Raw genomic sequence first — 10,182 nt, forward strand, 5'->3', positions numbered from 1 at the left:
GTTAAAATTATTACGTCTTTTTGTCGCGCGTCTGGATTTCTTCTCGTCGATCTACTTATTTTATCGCAGAGGCAAAATTATGGACGCATAAGAGGCAAGAAAGGCTACGATGGTGAGTTTCCTTCGACCCCATTACGTGACAGATTTGAATGTGTTCGTAGTTTCTGAGAATATGTTCCAACGCAATGTCCATTTTCTCTTTCTTCTGTTCTTATCCTTTTAGGAAAATCGCATCTCCCGTTCGTGCGAAAGCGCTTGTTCCACGAAACAGAAAACAAATGCAAATCGTGGCTGCCCTTGCAAGATGTGGAAGTGAGTGCACGTGTGGTTCGACAGCAAATCCGTGTCGAAAACACGGCGAGATTCCTTGTTTATGCACTTAGTTTTGATGTAACATTGTTTGCAAGTAGGCATTGAAGGCTGCACGTGAATGGAACAACTAGATTTCTGGCTATTTTTGGTTCTGTTTGTGTTCAAGTCTTCATATGTACACATAGTCATGTGTACAGCATGTTTTTTTCATTTAGGCCAAACATTTCACCGAGCATAGAACAGTTTCGAGTTTTTGTAGTTTGAATTGTCTTTCCCTTGAGCTGAGAACGTTTCTAGGAGAGTTCGATTTTTCATATACAAAGTACAACAGCTTTGACATGACTCAAGGCTGGTGCAAGTACAACTTCATTTGTGGCTGAAGAACACAGCTATACCAGACTGACAACAGGCCAAGTGAAGAGCAGGAGAGGATAAAATAAAATAGAGATGTGAGGGTCTGCTTGTATAGAAATATATATATATATATATATATATATATATATATATATATATATGTCTGAATTTATGAAAACCGTGTCAAATTTGGGGCAAAATTTTCGCGCCTGCCTGCCGGCGATAGCCGGCAGGGAGGCCTTTGCGGTGCTTGAAAAGCCAGGGGGGCTTCCGTCAAGCAGGGTGGGGGAAGATAGCCCTGGGACCTGGCTACCCGCTGATACCAAGCGGGGCTGCCAGGAGCTAACCCCAGGGGGGTGGGGTGGGTCACAGAGAGAGGCACATTCCTCAGTTAAAACTGCTCATTTTCTTTGCAGGACAGCCTTGGCCGGCAATGCCCTTCAGTCTTAGGGGCTGGCAGCCAGCCAGCCAGACACAAGCAAGGTGGGTGAGTAGGCTGTGTGTTGACAGAGTGCCTGTGGTTGATCGAGTGAAAAAGCCTGTGTATTTTCTTGGAAAAGTGTCAGGGTGGTTGTGTTGAAATTAGCACGGTTTTCATAAAGCCAGACATATATATATATATATATATATATATATATATATATATATATATATATAAGCAATTGAGGAAAACGAGGACGGACAACTTCGAGCGAAAAAAATATATATATACGGTAAAAAGTCTAAGAAATCTAAAAAAAAAAGTTTAAAAATTTAATAAAAATAAACGTTTCGGTCAAAGACCTTCATCAGGCACTGCAACTGATGAAGGTCTTTGACCGAAACGTTTATTTTTATTAAATTTTTAAACTTTTTTTTTAGATTTCTTAGACTTTTTACCGTATATATATTTTTTTTTCGCTCGAAGTTGTCCGTCCTCGTTTTCCACAATTGCCTACAAATTTCATTACTCGAGGTTTGGACTACGAATCCTTTTGGATCCTTCTGGCGCGTGGCATCCCTGTTGGCTCGAAGCATCTTAACTTTTTATATATATATATATATATATATATATATATATATATATATATATATATAAAACTGAATAAATGTTTGAAAGAAAATTCGCCCTGAGTGGGATTTGAACCCACGTCCCCCCGCATACTAGTCGGGTGTGATATCCACTATCTCAAGGCAGCTTTGTGCAATTTTAAAAATATTTCCCTACCACTGATGGCAATGACAAAACTCAAAAAGAAACCACTGAAATGAAACTCCTCACAACTGTCAACAGCCAACTGTAACCTGAGTGTTTAATTCAGGCTAACCAGAGTTTTAAAGGGCTAACCCGAGTGCTATCTTGTTGTTTCATTTTGTTTGCAGGGCTGCAAATTAGTCGGTCATTGGTCATTGGCCGACCCAAATTTGCTCATGTCCACCGAAATCCCAACTGTGGGTGGAGAATGTCTGGACAATTTTTTATTGTAAATTACTTTACAGTAAGGGTGAATAAAGATCTACTGTGAGTAAATCTTACTTTTTTGGTGATGCCCAACCACAATTTGTTTTGTCTGACCAAGATGGTGTTTTAATAGGACATATGTCCTTTCAAGAGAAAAAAAATTATTTGCAGCCCTGGTTTGGTTATTTTGTTTCTGGTTTTAGTACCTGACCTATACAATTTTTCCATTTTTGCTAACTATGTTTCATAATATCCCGTAGTTCCAAAAGACTTTGTTTTCATCAAACACCCTGGGACATACTGTATTCAATAACTAGTCATGGTCAGTGCAGTCACCAAATAGTAATCAATAAATTTTATTGACTATATACATGTACTTTAGTGGAGATGCAATTTATTTTAGTATGGAGTAGAAGTAAAAATTAGCTTGATCATGTCATTGAAATGAAAGAATATTGGTACACATTGTAAAAAATAAACACTTTGTATGTTTGAGGACAATTTGGATTTGAAGCATCTAGACTGTATTGGAAAAATAATTTATTTGACAGTACTGAAAGACAACTGTTCCCATGGAGATGCTCTAAAAGAGGCCATATCTTGTAAACAGGACTTCCTTATATGTTTCAATAAAAGATGCTGATATGCCTGTAATATCAGCATTGGTAGAAGTCGCTGTAACATCAATATCTTCTCTGCAACAAAGACATTGAACACAACACATTCAATACATATATGCATAAGTGAAGCCTTGGAGCCGATGGCTCATAACGCTAGCTGCTGGAGTTTATCCCGGTTTCTGTAGCATGAAGCGCCTAGGAGTATTTCTACTACCCCTGGACGGGATGCTAGTCCATCACAGGTCACTCCCCCGCAATTTGGTAGGTTTCCCCAACAATTCGCCAGTACCCATTTATACTCCTGGGTGGAGAGAGGCACTGTGAGAGTTAAGTGTCTTGCCCAAGACCATAATACCGTGTCCCTGGCCAGGGTTCAAACCTGGACCGCTCGCTCCAGGGACGAGCACACTAACCATACATGCATACATATACTTTATCGGCTCAACCGCATGTAGTCGATGTTTGAATGCAACAAACAAAACAGTAACAAATATATATATACACACACACACACACACACACATATATATATATATATATATATAACTATCAAAATAAATGCAAAGTCACGCCAAATAAAATTTTGAGCATTACTGACAAGGATGCAGAGCACAAAGGGAATTGTGTATATTTGGATAATAAATGTAACATGTGGAGGGCAGGATGACTGAAAAAAACATCAGTTACTTGACAGGGCCTTTATGATCATGACTGATCATCCACCCTTACAACAACAGAGCCAAGAGTTTATAGTAATAATAGTCCTGATCATGCACTAAATAACACACTTGTAAACCATACAGAATAGCAAGGCATACTAAATGTAAGTGGCAAATTATTTTTGTTTTGAAAGGGGGAATTTCACTTGTAGAAAAATCTAGTTCATATGCCCAGTTAGACTACATTAAGTAAGTAAACAGGTTGTATTGACTACGGAGGAAACATATAAGAAGAAAATGCCGAAATGAATTAAACGAAACGACTAACATAGTTATTCCTCCTCTAATAAAAGTTAAAGTTGCGAGTGGTAACTTGCATCGTTTACAGTTGTATATATCAGCTCACCTTCGATATGGCGCCGTCATTTTGCGGAAGAGCTGTCTTTCCGTATCTTCTCTCGTCTCGTATTTTCCTCTACTGACTTACTTTCCTTTATTTGAGAAGCAAAAGAATAGGAAACATGTAAAATGACCAGATAAACGGTACAAGCAGAGTGGCAAACTGCACGTGAAAGAAAAAAGAAAGGTACATGCCTTCGTTCGTCGTTCCAGGGAAAGAAGGTGGCCAGCAAACGCTGAATCACTCCGATATTCGCCATAAATCATCGCAGATACTGACGAAGAATGAAAGCGGCAGCCTAGCAAAATCCTTCGATGGCCTTTTTACCAAAACGTTATGCCCTCAGAAACTGAAGTGTAAATCCTCTTTCGACCACTTGCAGATCGCCGACCGCCTCGAGAAGACATCACACTGCATTACAACATCCACGAAAATTCACTCACAAAACATCGAACACGAACCAAAATCTACATGGAAATACTCTACAACAATCAGTTGACTTATAACCGCTATCAAAAGAATAGACCACTCAAGGATGGCAAAGATATTTTCCGATAAAATTACGAATACATCCTCGCCGATGATTTTGAAAGTTTGAGGCTAAAACTTTCAAACTGTTTCGTGACCACACGCGCATGCGCGACCGTGACCCAGCTCCTTTAAGTCAGCATGTTTCAGCTGCTTACTTAAAGTAGGATTCTCCCATTTGATGTACATTGCTTCCTTCAACCTAAGTTGTAGTTTGATGGGTGCACAATCCTCGATGGAAAAGCAGGTGTTATTAGCTAAACACCGACATGGCTGGGATTGCTGCAAATGCTAATATACGTGTGAGCTCCTGTCCCTGCTCAGATGCTCACGAACGCGCGTCAAGAGATGTCGGCTAGTCTCGCCGATGTAACAGGCATTGCATCCTCCACACGAAAACTTGTAGACAACACGGGAACGGAGATCGAGAGGAACAGGATCCTTAACACTAAACATACTACTAACTTTAATAGGAGAAAAACGCTAACTTAATTTCGATTTTAGTACGCTGAACGAGTTTGCGTAGCCTTTTCTGTGTTTCTCTAGTAAAGGAGCCTACATTGGGTAACTTAAAATAATAAGCTCAAACGGCTTGCTGAACCTGAGACCTACAATCCCGGCCAAAAGTAGTTGGGACACTTGAGCTAGATCACGTATCCCCCATCCCCCCTAATCAATGTTGGAAAATATCGCGTTTTTTCCAACAAAAAGGGAAAAAAACACCCGATTATCAACATTGTAAGTGAGGGGAGGGGAGAACTCGCTTGCTGTCCCAGTTTTTTTGTCTGGGATTGTAGCTGATGGGCGGATATATTGTAGCTCTACTGACGTATCTATTGATGACCTTTTCTACAATGTGAACAGGGAAAAGGTTCTTCTGTAGAATAAGGGTAAAAGATCTTTAATATCTTTAATATCTTTAATATCCTTATCAAAGCCTAGCCAAGAATTGTTATTATTTCAGGGTATTTGCATAGGTAATAGCATGACCTGTAGTGGCATTATATTTGACAATAATTACAATAGCCGCCAGGCGGTGAGTGGTATTTGGAGAATTTTGAAATATTACAAGCCGGTATAATTGAAAATACCACGTACAGGTCACGCTATTATTTGTTTTTATAATATAGATGGGACCCTGCGCACGCTCTGATCGATCAAAAACCCATGTTTTATCAGAGTATATAATATTGAAAAAGCGTGTTTTATTGCTTTCCGCCACATTATCTCTATATCATGTATAACGCACATGAAGAAGCCTGAGCCGTGTATTACACTGTGATGAAACACTCCGGACATTTGAGAACACTCGAGAAATGCAGAAAACACGAGCCGCAGGCGGCTACGACAGAGAGTATTTTCAATACTGAAGGCGTCCTTCAACGAGCAACAGAATTGTGCTCTTGTTGACTATTCCAGGCCAGCGTTATGTCGCAGTACAACAAGCGCTAAGTTTTGTAAACAAACAATTAAACACTTCTCACTTTATTCAGTTGCTGATACACACATGATGCCTGAGTTTCTACGTTTTGCTTGAAATAAAACGAAGCATTTTCTGGAACCAAAGTAGCATTATTTTGAGAATCGAGCATAATTTGAGCACTTTTTTTGGCGTAAAACGAAAATTTATAGGAGCATAAAATGCCAGTTTTACTAGCATAATTGGGAAAGACCTATACACGGCTTTTTTGTTTGTTAAATAATAGAAGAAGAGAAATTTTCGGTAACGCACGAGTTTGGTTGAAAAAAGAAACACAGGCGTCTGCATTCGTAACTATCTTTTTACGTCAATGAAATAAAAAATGATGGACGGTTGTTTGTGAAACCAGTACAAACCATTGAAACCAAACAACAAGAAAAAGTTCAATGAAAGTTATTTTCAATCGCAGTTTCTGCAGTCACTGCAGCGGCGAAGTGACACCACAAATTAAGATAAGGTACGGATAAGCTTCTTCCAGCGTTTAACTGCTCCTTTGTTGAAAACGCCAACGCTAGATGCGTAATTTATCGTCACCTGAAAGCTATTATTAATGTTATTTATTTTGTTTTATGTAAGCGATAATCCCGAACGTTATGACATCACGCAGAGATCTCAGGATTTAATGCTCTCCTTAAGAGAGGGGGACTGGGGAATCCTAGCTGTGAGTACTTTAATTCATATTGATTTCTTTCCTTTGATTGGATACCGATGATGTCATCGTCCCATGATGCCTTGGGATAGCCTCCCTCTAGTCAGACCTCGGACACAAGTCTCTCAGTCTTCATCATGGCCGCTTGCCAGACATACTTCTGTCGTTTAGAGCCACAGGACACTGTAAGTATTTTATCGATTTCCTAACGATTGTGTCGCCATGGAAATCCGAGAGACCGATCTTAGTACTCTGTCTAGTCTGGTGGGCTGTTTTCCAACATGGCTGCTTTTCGTGGGCGCCGCCATCTTGAATTCTTAATTCGGCTTCTGATTGGCTGAAATTTAAGACGGCCATCTTGGATTTGGAGAACAATAGAACCCCATTGTTCTTTTTGGTCACAAGGTACAAATCCTGGCTCCTGATTGGTTACGCCCCAGATGAGCCACCTACACTACTGTTCTTGGCTGATTCGAAGCCTTCAGCTTCTTCACAAGCGTTTTGTATTTTACGGAATAGTTGGTTAACTTTCTACCCCCTATATCCAATTCTGCTTCCAAAGCCATATGTTTCACGAAGAAGTCGATGTTATTAACACCCATTCTCTTTTTCTTGTATCACACTTCGGATTTTGGTTTTTCAATAATGCAATAGGTTATTGTTTCGCATTTCTTCAGGTCTGCGGGCAAGATATGTTTTGAAGAACTGGACTGGACAACGGGGACCTCCACTGGCAAACTTTTTTGGCTGGATAACTCTTCGTTTCTTTTCTAGTCCGCCTTGCGAGTCTTTGTTAGGTTTTCTTCGAATGTTTTGTACCCTGTGCCTGGATCGTCCTTGTTCAAGGTGAATCTTCGACAAACATTTCATGGTGCTCTTGGCAACCTCGAAGAGCAAAATGAAGGGCGAGCAGAGTATGAAGGAGTCACTTTGGATTTTGTTCGCCAAGTACACTATTTTTCCATAGCTGCTCTTCATCTTGAACGGTAAGTGCTTTTGTTGCGTTTGGTCGTTTTCGGTGGCCTTTTTCGTGAAGAGCTCTTGGTTTTCCCTCCAGGACCTGTCTGCATTTGACGAATTCTCGGTCCTTCGCTTTGGAAATTTTGCTGACATTTTGTTTGAGGTGTCTGTCGAGGGCAGCTAACACAACCCTTAATTAAGCTGTCCAGCTCTAAGTCCGAGCCATCGCTTTTGCGAATTTCAGCAAAGAAATTTACCTCAAGAGCAGACAAGCCCCTGGGCACTTATTCTGACCAAACCAATTCCAGAAGTGTTCGAATTCCGTCCCTCTGATTGTCCAGAAAAATATTTTTCTGGCCAATCAGCGAGGAGGTGTAGCCTGGCGACTGTGTCGCATTTTTATACAAAGCGGTTTTCCTCATCGATCGCGGTAGTTGCGTGGCCCGGGAAGATCCTCGTGCATGGAGAGTTTCCGAGAAAAAGATTCAACGAAGCCGAGGAAATCGCAAGCTGTAACATGAGTGCGAGGGAAGAATATTCGTCGATCAATTTTTACAGCGGACCAATCGAAGGTATATCGTAAATTTATATCGCTAATGTACGCGATTTCTACACTGTTGTTGGTTGCACGCGAAGCTTGCCGAGTACACAACTTATTCTATTATATTTCTCGACTTCTGAAACTCTCTACGATGTGCGAATCTCTGTTGCACGGGCCACACAACTCTGTCGATGGAAAGTGGGGACGATCGGCCAGCTTCATTTTTTCTAAATATCAGCGTTTACCTAGACTTAATGGACTAAATGGGTTTGTGTGTCGGGAAAGGAACTGTAAACATGAAAATTCAGGAGGCTTCATGTATGAAAGCAAGTATAACTAAGTATGACAGCAATGTGAAGAAATAGAGGGCAGAGATATTGTTCAGCTGTATTACTATATGAAATTTATATGAACAGCACTTTTAAATTGAACCTTTTGACACTTAACCATGGTCAAAGTTAAAGGTGCAAACAAGTGTCTGTAGTCTGCATGGTCTGCAGTGTTGTGGCGTGACCGATTCGCGGTATTCGAACATGACAGTAATAAGGAATACTGAATGAACAAAGTCGACGCAAACAAATAAAATCAACCACTTTTTATAGGTAATGGAGCTTGACTCTAACTTCTAACTGTTTACGAAGACAACCAATTTCACTTTATATTTTTGGGGATTGTTTATTTTGGGGCTGCCTATGAAAACTGTTAGCGGAGTTCAGTTGGTTTTACGACAAACATGCGCTTGGCATGTGCATGGAATTTATAGCAGTTGGCAGGTCACGGAACATTAAACATTTCTTCTTTTAGAGGTGTCCAAATCTGAATCCAGCGTCTTTTGAAGGTTAATCCAGGAAGACGATTCTTCTATAAATATAGATATTCAGGTATAAGTATCGGGTAACATTCTTCAGGTTCGCAAATTTCACTGGAATTCGTTAACGGACCGTCGTCATTGTCTTCAATTCTCAGCAAACAACCGAAGGTATTGTGGCAAAATGAGCCCTTTATAATCAGCTCCTTCTTTGACCCTGCAAGATTTCATGTTTGGAAATAGTTTCTTGCAATAATGGTTTCGGAGAGATATCACTAGAAAATGTTTCAAAATAACGAAGCATTTGCTTTTCTTGCAGTGATCGGTTTGGTTACGCTTAGGTCAAAGGTCATGTTTTCAAGAAGAAGTGCTGCATTTAGTTCGCAACCTCAGCGCTCGCAATTTTATTCACCCAAAAATTTTATTTCACTAATTTGAAGAAGAAACAATGCTCTTTCAGACCAAACTAGTCGTTTTGGGAAAATCCGTGTACCAGAACGCCTTTTCAACATTTGAAAATAGGCTAAATGTAGACCTCTTGTTAAGCTGACTTGGGTCGTTAATTTAGAAAGTTCATCAAATATTTTAGTTCTAATCAAATCGCTATCTACTTAGCTCTAAATATACAAGAAAGAAAGTACGAATACGACGTACAATCAGTTTGTAATGAAGATTTTTACTTTTCAGTTTACGAGCCTCTGAATATGCCTCTCATTTTCGATCGATTGTGGCCGATTTGGAGATCGATCGCGAATAGAGACAATTGCGTTAAAAAATAATTTTTGATTCATCGAGCTTAAAACAGTATTTTTGTAACTAGTGACCATAGGGCTTCATTCTGGGCAAGCTTGAAGAAATTAGATTTTTTTTCGCTATTTCCAAGTCTAGATGATATTTAGGCGAAGCTGCTCTTAAGACCCTTGCTTTCTTTCCACGACTTCCAAACATTCATCCACTTCTTAGTAGTTTTGACTGTATTTCTGTTTACTGCTTTTTCGGCGAGCTTTTGTATTTCCAGTCCAGAAATATCCGGGAATCTTGCCGCCTTTTTTTGAAAACAAAAGTAAAAACGTAATCGCGTTCAGTTGTGTCATGGTAACCTTGTTATACCACTATTACGCGGAAGTAGTGATAATATCAACCAATCAGATCTTTAAAATTTCTCGGCTTATATTATAATAATGGTTATTTTAATGGCCTCGAATTTAAAATAACGTGCAATTTGGGTCGCATTTGTACTGATGCACACGATTTTTTTCACTTCAATCCCAAGAAGCTTCAGAGTATTCCATAGTTAGGAAGCATTTTGTAACTAGACGCTTTGCTGCGTATACCCAGGCAGTCGTTATACTGAGAAGCACTAGCTATATTTCAATTGAGTTAAATGTTCTGCATTTGAAGTCGTACGAAATTCAATTGAATCGATGTGC

Source organism: Orbicella franksi, chromosome 14 (assembly GCF_964199315.1).
Source record: "Orbicella franksi chromosome 14, jaOrbFran1.1, whole genome shotgun sequence".
NCBI lineage: Eukaryota > Metazoa > Cnidaria > Anthozoa > Scleractinia > Merulinidae > Orbicella > Orbicella franksi.